General features: G+C 36.0%; 1 pseudogene; it reads left to right on the top strand.

The window, feature by feature from the left end:
• The first annotated feature begins 2,317 nt into the window (after positions 1–2,317).
• LOC120008763 lies at positions 2,318–4,210 on the top strand (annotated as a pseudogene).
• Positions 4,211–17,013: the final 12,803 nt, after the last annotated feature.

Here is a 17,013-nt window from a genome sequence, read left to right as displayed (position 1 = left end):
CAATAAGGTCCACAACCCATCCTCTAAATGACCATGGTTTCACGATAGATTGCACGACAGTAACAAATTGGGGTTGTTACCATCATATCCCAATTTGTTTTCCTTGACTGGCAAAAACCTACTTTTAGTGTCAATAGATATATTTATGAAAGAAAAAAATGATAACTAATCATTGTAGTTGAAAGAGAGCCACTTTTGGCTGCCGACTCTCGATTCATTCTTGAACCACCAAATATACAAATGAACATAAAAGTTGACCCCAATTCATATCTACATTTGATTATCGATAGTTCGAGAATTCAAGAACCATGTTCTTATTTCAGCATTTTACCAATAATATAATTTTATTATTAACTATATTTTTACCATATGGAAGAATTTGAACCTTAGAGCTGCTCAAAATTTTAATTAAGGATTGGTTAAAAAAAATGTATATTTTATCTTTTTACACTGCCCAAACAATGAATAACAATAAAATCTTTGTATATATAGCATTATCTAGTATCCAAACTTTTGATGTCCCAAAGTAGGCTTTACTATTTGGCCCGTGGGTCTAGGCCCAGTCCGAGATCGGCCCCTGTCCTCGGGCCAAAACCCGACCCAGTCTCGAAGTTGCATCAGGCCTAGGCAGTTCGACCTTATGCTTTGGGAGGCTTGGGTTCCATCTCTGGAGCCTAGCCCGGCCAGCAACATAGGGTAACTTATTTACAAAAGTAATATATATTGTAACTTATATAAAATATATATTGTAATTTATATAATATACATTGCTTTGCATGCTCCATATAGTGATTTTGATGCTGTGCCAACAACGACACAATTTTTTGCAAGATCCCTACCATCACAAAAAGAAGGAGAAGAAAATGAGCTACATAGTTTCAGGATCACAAAAAGAGGCATTTAAATACATGGTTTATGTGCCATATGCTATACTAAATTTAAAGAACCAAGGGAGACAGAGGATGTTTGAAGAAACAGAGACAATATTTGACAAACTGTTGTTTTTTTTAAATTAAGATAAAAAGATTAATTTAATTTCATATGCTATGCTGGAAAAAAAAATCAAAAAAAATATACGCAACCACCTCTAAGGTACTCTCATACCTCATAACAAGTTTGTCATCTCCAACGAGCTCTTTATAGTCTCAAATAGGCTCCCCGTGCCTGGTTTAACGAGCGGATGGACTTTGGATGCACTGGGGGCCCAGGCCCCCAATGAATTTATTGTATAAAGATAGGGTAAGCTTTATTTACACCCCAATTTTTATCAATTACACCCTAGTATATCTATACCCCATAGAAATTGGAAAATAATTAACTACATCCCAAATGGCCAAAAACTGAAATATTTATTAAATACACCCCAATATGATAAAAAACATAGGCAACAATGATCTCTTTTTTTTGGGTAATTAAGTAAGTAGGCAAGAACCAAACAACTCTAAAAAACTGCACCAAAACATATCTAAAATATGTACAAAAAAAACCCTAGGTACACACTCACCGTCGTCCTTGATAGATAAGCTAAAGTCATCGATTTGTTATTTTCGAGAGAATCCACACGAGCTTCTTGAGAACGATGAGGACAGACTAGAAACGTTGGGAGGATTCTAGAGGCCAAGAATTGGATACCAGAGATAGGTTGCAAGTTAGGTTTGGATTGGGGTGTGTTAATCCTATACCTAGAAAAACATATGGTCAAAGGTAAATTGACCAAATTGGGGTATAATTGGTAAAAACTGTAGTATAAATAATACTCACCTAAAGCTTGGCTATAGTACATCATTTTACTAGGCCCTAGTGAATTTTTTATAGGCCCCCAATGTCAATTAAAAAATACAAGCCTAACTGTCCATAGCCAAGCAATCTGCACTACGAATTAAATATCCTAGCCCAATTGTCCATAGTCAAGGTAGCCCAATCTTTGTTCGCCCGATCTTCGTCTTTTGTGCGATTGCGATACAACCCAATCTTGGTCCAAGTCACAGAAAAATTATTTATTCACTTCCCAAGACAAGAGTTTAGAGAAAAGAGGTACCATTTGTTTATTTTCTTTAATTCTAACTAGCTTATTATAATTGATTCTTTTGTAGTGATTCAATGCTTCTAATGTTGGTGTCCCGTGGGTGGTGAATGGTGATTTATGATGAGTTTGTGTTAAAATAGTTATGTCTTTTATGACGAATTTGTGTTCAAATAGTTCTTTTTTATGTATTGGTAGTTGATTATTGATACCCTAATTTTCATTCTCAATAGTAAGCTGCATTTTGTGGAGAGATTTTTCAAAAGAAAACTTAGTGAATAATGCTCTTCTTCAATGCCAAAGGAGGTTGATTTGAACAACCTTCCTTCGGATCATGTAGCAAGGAGAGAGATTTAGAGTATCACCCAAATCAAAGAGATGAAATTAGACGTACATATATGCTTAAAGGACCCTGTCAACCTCGTGGCCATAATTTTCCTCTAAAAGTGATCGGCAATAAGGAATGTCAATTCAATCCAAAGTGGTTTGATTGAGAATCAGATAGAATATAGTATAAAAGAAGACAAAGCATATTGTTTATGTTGTGACATATTTAGAGATCAGTTTGGAAAATAATGTGGGAGTGAGGCAATTGTTATAGAAAGGGTTTTTATCTTGGAACAAAATTGAAAGACTAACTTCTCATGTTGGTCATGTTTATAGAGCACATAATCAAGCAGTTTAGATATGTAACAATCTATTGAGACAAAAGTAATCCATTGAGGTTGTTTTTCATAATTAGTTAGAAAGCACGAAGAATGAATATAAGATTCACTTAAATGCTTCAATTGATGTTTCTAGATTTTTATTGCACCAAGGATTACCTTTTCGTGGCCATGATGAGTCAGAAGAGTCTGATAACAGACGTAATTTCTTGAAATGATTAAATATACAGCTACTCAAAATGAAAATGTATGTAAGGTTGTTCTACGTAACGCTCCAAAATATGGTAGCTCCAGGTATTCAAAAAGACATTGTTCACTGTTTTGCACAAGAAATTGTGCATTCTATCATTGAAGAATTTGTCGATGATTTTTTTACATTATTGGTTGATGAATCTAGTGATGTATCTAACAAAGAACAGATGGTTGTGGTTTTGACAAAAATGGAATTGTTAAAGAGATTTTTTGGAATTGTTCATGTGATGCAAAACTCTGTTTTATCTCTAAAAGCTACTATTGATTCTTTATTTGCTGTCCATGGTTTGAGTTTGAAGAAAGTTAAGGTTCAAGGCTATGACGGGGCAAGTAATGTAAAAGGTGAGTTCAATGTTTTGAAAACTTTGATTATGAATGAAAATAAGGCAACTTATTATGTTCATTGTTTTGCACATCAACTTTAACTAGCTCTTGTTCCTGTGGCTAGAAAGCATGTTGATATTGCATATTTTTTCAATATGATCTCTAATTTGATGAATGTTATGGGAGCATCTTGTAAGAGTAAAGACATGATTCGACAAAACTGTGTAGGGAAAATCGCACAAGGAATCTTGAGATTCAGACTAGGAAGGGATTGAATCAAGAGTTAAGTCTTAATAGGGCTAGAGGTACACGTTCGGGGTCTCATTACAAATAACTTTTGAATATAGAGGAAGCGTATGTTGATCCACATCATCCCTACGTAAAAGCAACACTCTTAATGAATTTCATTATCGCGTGGAATGTTTTAATACGATTGTGGATATGCAACTTTTGGAACTTAATGATCGATTCAATGAGGTAAATTATGAGTTGCTTCTTTGTGTTGGTTGCTTGAATCCAAGTGATGGTTTTGGCGATTTTAATTTATCAAAGTTGATAAAGTTAGCTCAATTTTATCATGATGACTTCTCTCACATTGAATGCATAATTCTTGAGCATCAACTAGAGACATACATTGTAGATGTACGAATAGATGACAGACTTAGTTGAAGGGGCTTGGTGATCTTTCTAGATTGCTAGTGTAAACAAAGAAGCATATCTCTTTTCTTTGAAGTTAACATTGGTTTTGCCTATAACAACGACAAGTGTCGAAAGATATTTTTCTGGAATGAATATTGTTTAGACGGATTTGCGGAATCAGATGAGTGACCAATTTTTAAATAATTATCTTGTATGATTCATTGAAAAATAGTTGCTTGGAACTATTACTAATGAAGTTGGAATAAAGCATTTTCAGAAAATAAAAACTCCTAGAGAGCAATTGTGATAAATAAAGATGTAATGTTTTAATACTTGAAATTATTACTAGTAATTTTCTTCGTGCTATATAAATAACCCCAAAAAAATTCCCGAGAACGCTGCCCCAGGACCACCGCCACTTATTTGTACCCCCAGTGATTTCAAATCCTAGATTTGCCACTGCCTGGTTTGAGAAAATTTAGTTGCACTATATAGTTGTTTTGCGTCATTGGTAGTTCCTATATCTCAGCTCTCTTTATTCATCATTCTGGTAATGGCCTCATATTTCTCCTACTCTATATTGATGACATGATTATTATAGGTGATGATACTATTGGTATTAACTTACTTAAAAAGTCTCTACATCAACACTTGAGATGAAAGATCTTGGTCATTTCAGTTTTTTTTTGGGTCTCCAAATAACTACTGCTCCAGAAGATTATTATTTTTCTCAAAGCAAAGTATGCTTCCAGTCTTGAGTGGGAATCACATATATCAAAATCGGTAACACTCCTCTTAAGGCACATAATCATCTTACTTCGACAAATGGGACTTTGCTAAGTGATTATACTCTTTATCGACTACTAGTTAGCAGCCCTATCTACTTTATAGTCATGCATTGACATTGATTATGTTGTTCATCATGTTAGTCAATTCATGTTAGTACTTGAATGATGTTTGATTTATCCTCCATTAATTCTTCTTTAATATCTTCTTGTACCAAGAAATCTGATTCATCTGGATAAATATCAAAAATGGACTCACCTTGTTCATCCACGAACTTCAAGAAGGGATTGGATAAATCTATCACTTCTTATTCCTCTTCATTAAAGATTGGTGTTGATAGTGCATCCAATCCTTCCTTGATCTCTAAATAACTATCATAGATTGGTAATCCTGCCTCCCACCGCCTTGGATCAGGATTTCTGACTTGTCTCCTTTCTCTTGCACCCTCGTCCCTAAAAAGGGTTAGCGAAGACTTCATCAGATTCGGCCTTATCTGCCTTCTGCAGATTTGGTGGCGGGTTTGTTGGTGGAGATGCAACGCAGCCTCTAGCTGTTGTGCAAACAACTCCAACTTTCTCATAAATCGAGCTTCCAACTAAGCGAAGCGTTGATCCAGATTTGCATCCTCCCTTGCATACACCTTCACCAAAGTCGCGTGCTTTTCGGCAACTTTTCTCGTTGGCGGCATGACTAGGAACTTGCAAAGATGCGATACCCAACTGATGCAGCGCGACGTTGTGGAAAGAACGTATACTTGGACCTGTTGATTCGACATACGAATACCAGGAACAAGTTTACTTAAATCTGTTGATTCGACACACGAATACCAGATTTAAGGCTTCAATACTTTGTTGATTCGAATGAATACCAAAGAATTGGAAAAAGACTATCGTCTCTTAATTTTTATTCAACTCAAAACTGAAATTTCTCAATGAGAGTTACAATATTAAATAGTAAACTAAATGAAACCCTAGTCAAACCCTAAACGATTATAATAGAAAACAAATACTTAGAAGGATACTAGACTCCTAAAAAAATAATACTAATTGATTTACAAACAATTGATTTCCTTAAATACCAAATTAAAATATTTATCGTAAATATTTCCATCTGCATCACCCAATCTACTCACTTTGATGTCGTGCTTCAAATTCTTCGTTATGTCAATGATAAATTATTTCATGTTCTATATTTCTCTACACAGTCTTCTCTAACTTTGTGTGCCTACTCAGATGTTGATTGCGCGGGAGATCCTATTGACACAATTAGTTAAAATAATATATGATCTAATACTTCCACTCCATACATTAATTATATATGTGTTCTCATCAAAAGTAATATTACTAGGTAAACTCTCACTTCTTGATGGAAAAGGTGTATATCTTGTATTTCTATATTGCTCTAACAAAGAATAATAATAAAATCTTTGTATGTATAGTAATATATGCGTTGTGGAGATATAAATTGGCAGTATGCTTGTGCCTACTTATCTAAATCTAAAACGGTAAGATAATAGGTTGGGCATATCCATAGATATTGACCGCTTAACTTTCTCATACATAATCAAAATCAAACTTTAATCTATTGTGCACTGACCGACACTAAATAGTGTGTGGGTGTGAACGTACATCAAGTGCAAGATAGTCGGCAAGTAATAAAACCGGTGAAATCGATTTTGAACCACAAAGAAACTAATGCATATTTGGTGGATGAAATGCAACAAATTAACAAGAGATGTAAACGCAAAGAATAACAAATAAAGTGTGAAAATGTAAAAGGGCTGAGAGCTTGGTAAGCATGTGAACAACCAAGCTAAGAACTAATTTGAGAGAAAAATTAATTAAAAAGCTCTAGTCTCTAATCCTTATCGGTGGACATTCAATTCTCATATTCAAGGTATTTAGTATGGAAGCACACAACCATGCACAATAAAATTGTGTGGGATCAAACAATCATCCAAACGCAAGGGAAATTAGGCATGAGGACTTCAATACAAATATGGAGGTCATTGGGTTCATTGATCTAGCTTAAGAGAAATCTAGAGTGAAAAACTAAATTCGCAATACTCCTACTCCTAAGAGAAAGAAGAATGTAAAAAAAATAAGAGGCAACCCTTAGATTAGGTTTTAACCCCTTTCTTACATGTCAAAATACCTATCTACCCTTACAAACTCGTTTTCCATTGGTTACATTTGAGAAATACCTAAAAATCCAACTTAAAACTCTGTTTTTGAAGTACAAATCTGTGATAGTTGTCCAGACGGCTCTTAAAGGTGTCCAAATAGTCAGTCTTCATCAGTTTTCATTGAAGTCTTTGTCTTCATTTGTGAAGAAAGTGTCTGAACACCTGTACTGATGTTGAGACAGCAGGTGTCCAAACTCCTCCCCCTTTTAGTTGCATTAGAAGATCAAAATTTCTTTAAATTGCCCAGCTATTCGGACGAGAATATTCACCTGTCTGGAGGATACTATTCACAGTGTTGGGATAAAAAATCCTACACTGATATGACACTTGTATGATAAGATATGACACTTGTATGATATAGTCTTGTGGTAAGCTTCTGGTAAGCTTCAGAGGTTATCAGATCTGAATCTACAGTTTGTGTTTACTTGAACACTACAGTTTTTATTTTGCTTGAACTCTATCTCGGTATTGATTTTGGAACACGTTCTTATTCAGATAAAATTGATCTGGATATTATCTAATACATGAGATGTGATAGGAACAAAGTACTGAAGATTGATATGGACTCCTTGTGGATTAGTTGAAGTTGATATGGACTCCTTGGTTATTAGTTGTTGGATAAGAACTAATGTCTATTAATTGGATATATATGTGTTGGTTTTTATCTTAATCAGGTGCAACAATTATCTTCAAGATAATCATCTGATCAACATTTGAGATTATCAGAGTGGTTCGTGATTTCTATATAAAGCACATCAACATGGAGTGAAGAACATCGAAGCTTTTGAGAGAAAAACCTAGAGTGAAATATTTTTTGCTTCGAGTCTGTTTTTGTTTGTTTTGTTTTTCCACTCTCTTAGATGTTTTGATGAGTGATTCATGTCTGTATTCATTGTGAGAGAGTGTGAGTTTCGTGTTTGAGTGTTGTTTTGTTGATTTCTCTAACTGATCCATAAGAGGAAGAAGAAGAGCAAGACTGCACTGTTTCGAAGTACCCTACACATGCTACCTCAGAAGTTACTTGGATCGTATTTGAGTACAAAGTCTCTTGGAGGTGTCAAGAGCAATTGCAAATCATCATTGGTGTGTTAATTTGGGGTTAAAGCATACGCTAAGTCAAGTTGTATGATCGAGTCGTAGGTAACGATAGATTGTAAGTTTTTCTTCACATAGTGGATTGCTTTGACAGGATGGTCGCTCATAGACCCGAGGTTTTCTCCCAGTCAGGGTTTCCTCGTTAAATTTGTGGTGTTCTTATTTGTTTATTTTTCCGTATTGATTTCATATTACGTTGACTAATAATCTTGGGAAAGGAATATTGTATTCCCAATTGGTATCGAAGTAGGATCAACTATGGAATCTAGATCAGCAAATCAGGTACCACAGTTTGATGGATCAAACTACTCGTATTGGAAAGCCCGCATGAGGGCATATTTGAAGTCCATTGATGAACGAGTTTGGATGTCAGTTGTGACAGGGTACAATGTACCTGAGTCCATTGATGATGATGGTAACAAAATTCTTAAACCTTCTGAGAATTGGACTAAGGCTGACCTTGAAAATGCATATTGGAACAATAAAGCAATAAATGCTTTATTTTATGGTTTGAGTATTTCTGAGTTTTACAGGATTTCACACTGTGAGAAGGCAAAAGAAACTTGGGATCCATTGGAGGTGACACACGAAGGAACTAATACAGTTAAAGGGCCAAAGCTTCAACAACTTACCGCTATGTTTGGAAATTTAAGGATGGAGGAGAATGAGGTATTTGATGACTTTTATGCAAAATTGAGCGATATTGTCAATACATCATTTACTCTTGGAGAACCTATAGAATCAAGCAAATTGGTAAGGAAAATTCTCATATCTCTACCTGAAAGATTCATAATAAAGGTGGCAGTAATTGAAGAAAGCAGAGACATTGATAAAATAAAGGTAGAAGAACTAGTTGGCTCACTACAAACTTTTGAGGCAACTTTTCTAAAACCTAAAAAATAAAGAAGTGTTGCTTTTCTCTCTACTAATGATTCTAATGATACTGCTAATGAATTATTGTTGTTAACAAAAAGTTTTAAGAAATTCATGAAGAACAGGAACTCCAAGGATTTCAAGAAGGAGGAATCTTCATCGTCCAAAGCTGAAAAGAAAAGTAAAGATCCAAAGTTTTCTCAATGCTTTGAGTGTAAAGGATTTGGACATTTTGCTCAAGAGTGTGCAAATCGGAAAAAGAAGCCAAAGGCTTATTAGACCACTTGGAGTGATGATACAGAAGAAGAATCTGACGCTGAATCAGAGGATGAAAAGGATACTCCAATAGCCTTTCCAGTAAACTTGAGCGACCAAAGATCCGATACAAGCTCAGAAGAAGATGATTCGGTTGTTGATATATGTGAGCTTCGGAGTGCTTATGAAGACATGGTTGAGGAAGGTATCAAGGCTAAAAAGGAAAGACACACGGCTATTAAAGAGAACGAACTTCTAGTGCAAGAACTAACTGAAGCCAGAAAGGAAATCAAAGAGTTGAAAGAAGAGATAGCTGAGCTGGAGGCTTTGAAGAAACCTGATGTAACCTCTGATATAGCCTACCTTACAGAGGCTGAAGCAAAAAGAAAAGGCATGTTGAAAAAGGTTTGTTCTAATGTTAATAAATTTGAATCTGGTTCTAATCATTTGCAGAACATACTTGATATGCAAAGGACAAGTAAGGAGACGTTTGGACTTGGATACGAAATAGGTGAAAGTTACAAATGGGTGCACAAAACAATAACCCAAAATTTATGAAGTTTGTTCCTTCCACCTCTAGGACCTTGGAGTAGGAAAATCAAAAGTGCAATAGACCAAACGTGGTGAATGCTAAAACTGGAAGAGCACCTCCTCCATTAAGGTATGAAAATTCTTATCGATTTGGCCACACAACTCAACCATTCCATCCTCAATCGTTCTATAGGAGGCAAATTTCACAAAGGTATGACCAAGGTAGGTTCATTCCCATTTGTCATTATGGTCGAATTAAGGGACATATTCGTCCACACTGTCATAAATTGTATGGGATACCTATGTCATACATTTCTAGAAGGACTAATGTTGTGCAAATGCAGAAGGAAAAAATCTTTAACAAGTTTCAACCGCTAGCTGAAGATGTAACTCAGGACAGGTTACCCAGAAAGCTACCTGAAGAAAAACAGCCTACACAAGCACCTTAAGCTAATAAACAATGGGTCAAGAGTTCAGAATCAAGGTGCATGTTTGTCCAGACAGCGTTAGCTGCATTCAAAACTAATTCCTGGTACCTGGATAGTGGCTGTTCACGACACATGAGCGGTAACAAATCATTTTTCACGTCTTTTGAGTCTTTCGATGGTGGAATGGTAACTTTTGGTGATGGTAGTCAAGCTGAAATAAAATGTAAGGGCATGATAAGAGCTTTTGATGAATGCATCTTAAAAAATATTCTGTATGTTGAAGGTCTCAAAGCCAACTTAATCAGTATTAGTCATTTGTGTGATTCAAAATACTCTGTCTTGTTCACAAAGCGATTTTGCAGGATCTACAATGACAAACATATGTGACTCTTAAAGGCTAAGAGATCTTCGGACAACTGCTATACTATCCCAACTGAAGCTGACTTTTCATGCAATTCTTCTGTTGTTTCTACCACAGACAGGTTGTGGCATGAAAGACTTGGGCACCTTAACTATCAAGACTTGAAGAAACTGTCAAATAAGGAGGTAGTACGAGGAATGCCAAGGATTGGCTCAACAAAAGGTGTGTGTGGTCTATGCCAACAAGGTAAGCAAACCAAGGTACCACACCCACACAAGAGGGTAAGTATTGTAAACTCTTCAAGACCTTTTGAAATACTTCACATGGACCTTATGGGACCTACCCAAGTTGAAAGTCTCGGAGGTAAGAAGTATATTCTTATTGTGGTAGATGACTTTTCAAGATACTCTTGGGTAAGGTTTTTACGTGACAAAACTGAAACATTTGAATCCTTCTATGATCTGTATCTACTATTGGAAAACGAAAAGAAAGATGACGGTTTTAATTTGACTAAAATTAGGACAGATCATGGAACCGAGTTTGAAAACGCTAAATATGATGCTTTTTACAGAAGTTTTTAAATCAAACATGAGTTCTCTGCCCCAAAGACTCCTCAGCAAAATGGTGTTGTGGAGAGGAAGAATCGGGTGCTTCAAGAAATGGCAAGAACTATGATGCACGCAAAGAATGTTGCACAAAGGTTTTGGGCTGAAGTTGTAAACACTTCATGCTATATCTCAAATCGAGTTCATGTGAGATCTGGAACAAAACTCACGTGTTATAAACTTTGGGAAGGAAAGAACCCATGGTGCAACACTTCAAAGTATTTGGAAGTAAGTGCTTTATCCTTCGAGATAGGGAAAGCATTGGTAAGTTTGACACTAGAAGTGACGAAAGTATTTTCATTGGATATTCCTTAAATAGTCGAGCTTATCGTGTTTTCAATACCAAAACTAAAACAATGATGGAATCTACAAATGTTATTATACATGATGATGTGTTTGAAAGTGATGTTGGACAAGAAAATCTATTTCAGCCGTCAAATGATGAGCTAAGTACAAGTGCTGAAAAGGATTCTGAAGGTACTGATGTAACTTCACAGCAAGCTACCTCTCTACAAGCAGAACCTGCTATAACCACTGAAGTAACCTTGGAAAAGCCTACATCAACACAAGCAATGAAGCAGTCTACCCCAGATGTTCTTGAGCCTTCTAAAAGAGTAAAGAAGAACCATCCACAAGATCTTATTCTTGGAGAAATAACCGCCCCCATGAAGACAAGAAGGCAACTTCAAAATGAGGTAAGTTACTTTTGCTATGTGTCTCAATATAAGCCCAAAAATGTTAAGGATGCCTTAAATGATGAGTCATGGGTGGATGCAATGTATGAAGAGTTAAATCAATTTGCACGCAATGATGTTTGGACTTTAGTTCCTAAACCTGAAAATGCCAATATCATTGGGACAAAATGGATTTCCAAGAATAAAACTGATGAACATGGTTTGATTACTAGGAATAAAGCCAGGTTAGTTGCACAGGGGTATACACAAGTTGAAAGGGTTGACTTTGATGAAACATTTGCACTGTTGCTCGTTTAGAATCCATTCGCATTCTTTTGTCTATGGCAATCTTACTTTGTTTTAAGCTGTTTCAGATGGACGTGAAAAGTGCATTCTTGAATGGATTATTAAACGAAGAAGTATATATTAAGCAACCTCAAGGTTTTGAGGATCCAATTCATCCATCACATGTGTATAAGCTTAATCGTGCCTTGTATGGTTTGGAACAAGCCCCTAGAGCTTGGTATGAAAGACTCACAAATTTTCTCTTGAGTACAGGATTTTCAAGAGAAACAGCTGACAAGACACTCTTTGTTAAGAAAGATCACAAACATATTTTGGTTGCTCAAATATACGTCGATGATATTGTGTTTGGATCCACTTCTGTTTCTTTGTCACAAGAGTTTGGTGAGTTAATGAAATCTGAATTTGAGATGAGTATGATGGGTGAATTAACTTATTTTCTAGGTTTTCAGGTGAAGCAATCCCAAGAAGGGATATTCATTTCTCAAACCAAGTATACAAGCAACTTGGTGAAGAAATTCAATGTAGCCTTGAGCAAACCAGCTCCAACTCCTATGAGCCCGAGCATTAAGCTAAGAAAGGATACAATTGGAAAGTCTAAGGATCAGACTTTGTATAAAAGTATCATAGGAAGCTTACTTTACTTGACTGCAAGTAGACCTGACATTGCATTTAGTGTTCGTGTGTGTGCTAGGTACCAAGCTAATCCCAAGGAATCTCACCTTTTCGACAGTGAAAAGGATCTTGAAATACATCAATGGTACACTAGACTTCGGAATTTTCTATTCAAAGAATACTAATGCGTCATTGGCAGGTTACTCGGATGCTGACTGGGCAGGATACAACGATGATAGAAAGAGCACTTCAGGTGGATGTTTCTACTTAGGTACAAACTTGGTAGCTTGGCATAGCAAAAAGCAGAATGTCATCTCCCTCTCCACAATTGAAGCAGAATACATAGTTGCTGGAAGTTGTTGTACTCAATTGCTTTGGATGAAACAAATGCTCGTTGACTATGGATTGGAACAGGAAAGTATGACCATATTTTGTGATAATATGAGTGCTATTAACATTTCTAAAAATCCTGTTCAACATTCTAGGACTTAGCATATTGACATTCGTCATCATTTCATTCGAGACCTTGTTGAAAGCAATTGTGTGAAACTTGAGTACATTGCTACTGAAAATCAATTGGCCGACATTTTTACAAAACCTCTAGACACGCAAAGGTATTTGTTCCTAAGAAAAGCACTAGGGGTGAACAAAATAGAATAGATTTTCCAAGTAAGCTTGAGGTAACAAGTATGTGGGATATGTGATTTAATTCTTAATTGATGATTATAGCATTGATTGTTTGATGATACCTCCGCATATGTTTATTGTTAAATGGCTAATCCGTCCATAGAATTGAAAAGATCATGTTATTAGTCATATATTGTATTTCATAAATCTCTTTTGGTGAAGTCTGATTAACATAATGTGTGAGAATTGACTTGATAGGTCTATTGAACAGTTCCTTGGGAAACTTGATGCAAGCAACACAAATGGAAAGGGCTACGTCAAAGGTACAACAACAAAAAAAGAAGAAGGTATGTATCTTTTGAAATAAAAAGAGCTACCTAAGTGTGACTGTGAAAGCCACCATATAATCCAAGGTTTCACCTCTTGAAATAAAGTGGGTAATCTTGTAAGTTGCTTGTATGTACATAAAAGTACCAACGGATCTAGATTTGACAACCTATGAAAAGTCTATCTCTAATATTATGTATATCTTGATCTAACCAGTATTGTTGAGATTCACACACAGATGCACAAGAACGAATAACATGCATCAGATTTCAAGGAAATGATGAGGGAATAGTAAGTCCATTTCATGAACATATCTTATGGTAAGTCTTTCTAATAATTGTTTATTTCATTTGATTGAGTATCAAAATCTAAAAGTTCCATCCTTGAAACCAATTTCTCTTGATTATCTATTTTATTTGAATAGTTTTTATGTGTTTTTAATTCTCTGGGATAGCCTAGCTGTGTTCTAGGTGGGAAAATTTATTAAATAAGGTGGTCAACTGAGAAGTAAGTTGCTATGTAACCTCAAATGTCTACACAATTATGGCCCAAGGACATTTTTGGAATTTTGTCCAAATTGACAAGTCAGTTAAAGAGACACGCTTTTCAAAAAGGCAAGTTGCGTGGGAATGGGTGAGTTTCGTTGAATAGACACATCTTTCATGGTTTCCTATAAAGAGGAGTTACATGGGAATGGGTTTCATTGAAGAGATACATCTTTCAGTTTCCTACTCTCTCTCAAATAGCAAGTTACCGGTTTGGTTTCTCTGTCCCACTCCTATTTCATCTCTATCTCTCCTCCGTTCAAGTGCTAAATCCCTATTTTCTGTCGAGTTCCACAGCCAAAAGAAAATGGGAGATTCCAGAGGCTTTTTCATCAGCAAAATCGAAGAAACCTCTGAAGAAGCCGAAGAAGTCAAAGAAGCCACGAGAACCACCCATGGAAAGGTTTTCCACCACTGATGCCGAAGCCTTCTTTGATGCCCACTTCGAGTCCCGTGCTCTCAGTGCTGAAAGAAATTTTTTTTTCTCTGAGTTAGATGACTCTGATCTGTTTCATGTCTTCGAATCTCGTTCATGGTCCCCTATTGCTAACTTAACAGGTATGGCTAGTCCTCTGTTAGTTAGGGAGTTTTATGCAAATCTATCAGATAAGGAACTTGATGATAAGGAACTAGGTGTAATTTCTGGTTTTGTTGGGGGTGTTACATTCAATTTTTCAAAGGCCCAAATTTCTAAAATTTTGAACATTCCTCTTGTTCCTGATGCTGAGTTTGATGTTTTTGACCCTCCTACTGACCCACCTTTGAATGACATCATCAATATTTATGTGAAGGAGGTTTTGAGATAGTTCATGATAAGTTACCTCATAGGGTTCTTAGACGCAATCATAGGCTTCTGAATATGTTTGTTTGTTCTACATTATTGCCTACTGAACATCATGGTGAGTTAACCGAGAGATATTGTAGTTTGCTTCATGCCATTCTCACTGGAAAAACGATTTGTTTGCCTATCCTGCTTTTCAATCAAATCATGTTTGTGAAGTCAAATAGGAATCGATCCTATAAACTGCCTTATGGGGTCATTTTGACCGAGATTTTTTAGTCTGAAGGTGTGATTATGCCACCTGATTTTCTGCCACTTCGACCTCCAATAACTGCAAAGATCATTTTGAGAAGTCAATCTCAAATGTCTAGAGTATTTGACTCTCCTGCTGCTTCAGTACCTATATCAGTTGCTCAAGAATCTGCAAAGGTTTCTACAGAGATTTTGACTCTGACAATGCAGGTTACTTCCCTAACAATAAAGGTTACCTCACTCACAGAGCAGGTTACCAAGCTGAACTCTCTATTTGAGAATCTCCAAGGTCTGGTTACCTCCAAGGCCGAATCTGCTATGGATATTGTGAATGTCACTGTTTCCTCCAGGCTAACTGAACTTTCAAAATCCAAACATGTTCGTGCTTCAAATCTGGACTATGTCATGGAGCGAGTGGATTTTGGAATTGAGCGTGAAGGGATTCATGATGTTGACACGCGTCACAAGTTGGATACTTTACAAAGGGAAGTTGCTGAATGTGCTGACATTCTTCATGCTTTTCAAAATAGGGGGAGACGTTGACCCTTGTGTAACCAAAATAGGGGGAGAATTTGTTAGGATTGTTTTGATTGTTACATTGATTGTAGGGTTATGATTGATAGATTGATACTTTGTTGGTGGTTGATTGTTTCTAGTTGGAATATTGTTTTCCGGTCTGGCATGTGGTTTCTTGCATATATGTGTCTGCAGGTTTGGTTAGGTGTTTAGCTACTGCAGGTTGCTTGGTTGACTGTTTCCTGCTGGTTGTTCCATTAGGGGGGAGTTTCATTCAAGTGTATTTGGTCTGGTACTTTGTTTGTTTATGCAGATGTTTTGTTTACTAGTGTTTTGATCACACAAGTGTCAAGGGGGAGATTGTTGGGATTAAAAATCATACACTGATATTACACTTGTATGATAAGATATGACACTTGTATGATATAGTCTTGAGGTAAGCTTCTGAGGTTACCAGATTTGAATCTGCAGTTTGTGTTTACTTGAACACTACAGTTTTTGTTTTGCTTGAACTCTATCTCTGTATTGATTTTGGAACACATTTTTATTCAGATAAAATTGATATGGATATTATCTAATACATGAGATGTGATAGGAACAAAGTACTGAAGATTGATATGGACTCCTTGGTTATTAGTTGTTGGATAAGAACTAATGTCTATTAATTGGATATATATGTGTTGGTTTTTATCTTAATCAGGTGTAATAATTATCTTCAAGATAATCATCTGATCAACATCTGAGATTATCAGAAGTGGTTCATGTTGTTTATATAAAGCACATCAACAAGTAGTGAAGAACATCGAAGCTTTTGAGAGAGAAACCTAGAGTGAAATATTTTGTGCTTCGAGTCTGTTTTTGTTTGTTTTGTTTTTTCATTCTCTTAGATATTCTGATGAGTGTTTCATGTCTGTATTCATTGTGAGAGAGTGTGAGTTTCGTGTTTGAGTGTTGCTCTGTTGATTTCTCTAATTGATCCATAAGAGGAAGAAGAAGAGCAAGACTGCACTGTTTCGAAGTAACCTACAAAAGCTACCTCAGAAGTTATCTGGATCGTATTTGAGTACAAAGTCTCTTGGAGGCACCAAGAGTAATTGTAAATCATTATTGGTGTGTTGATTTGGGGTTAAAGCATACGCTGAGTCAAGTTGTATGATCGAGTCGTAGGTAACGATAGATTGTAAACTTTTCTTCACATAGTGGATTGCTTTGACAGGATGGTCGCTCATAAACCCGAGGTTTTCTCCCAGTCAGGGTTTTCTCGTTAAATTTGTGGTGTTCTTATTTGTTTATTTTTCTGCATTGATTTCATATTACATTGACTAATAATCTTGGAAAATGAATATTGTAT

The sequence above is a fragment of the Tripterygium wilfordii genome, chromosome 11 (genome assembly GCF_013401445.1).
Source record: "Tripterygium wilfordii isolate XIE 37 chromosome 11, ASM1340144v1, whole genome shotgun sequence".
NCBI classification, from domain to species: domain Eukaryota; kingdom Viridiplantae; phylum Streptophyta; class Magnoliopsida; order Celastrales; family Celastraceae; genus Tripterygium; species Tripterygium wilfordii.
This window is presented reverse-complemented; position numbering and strand designations above follow the sequence as displayed.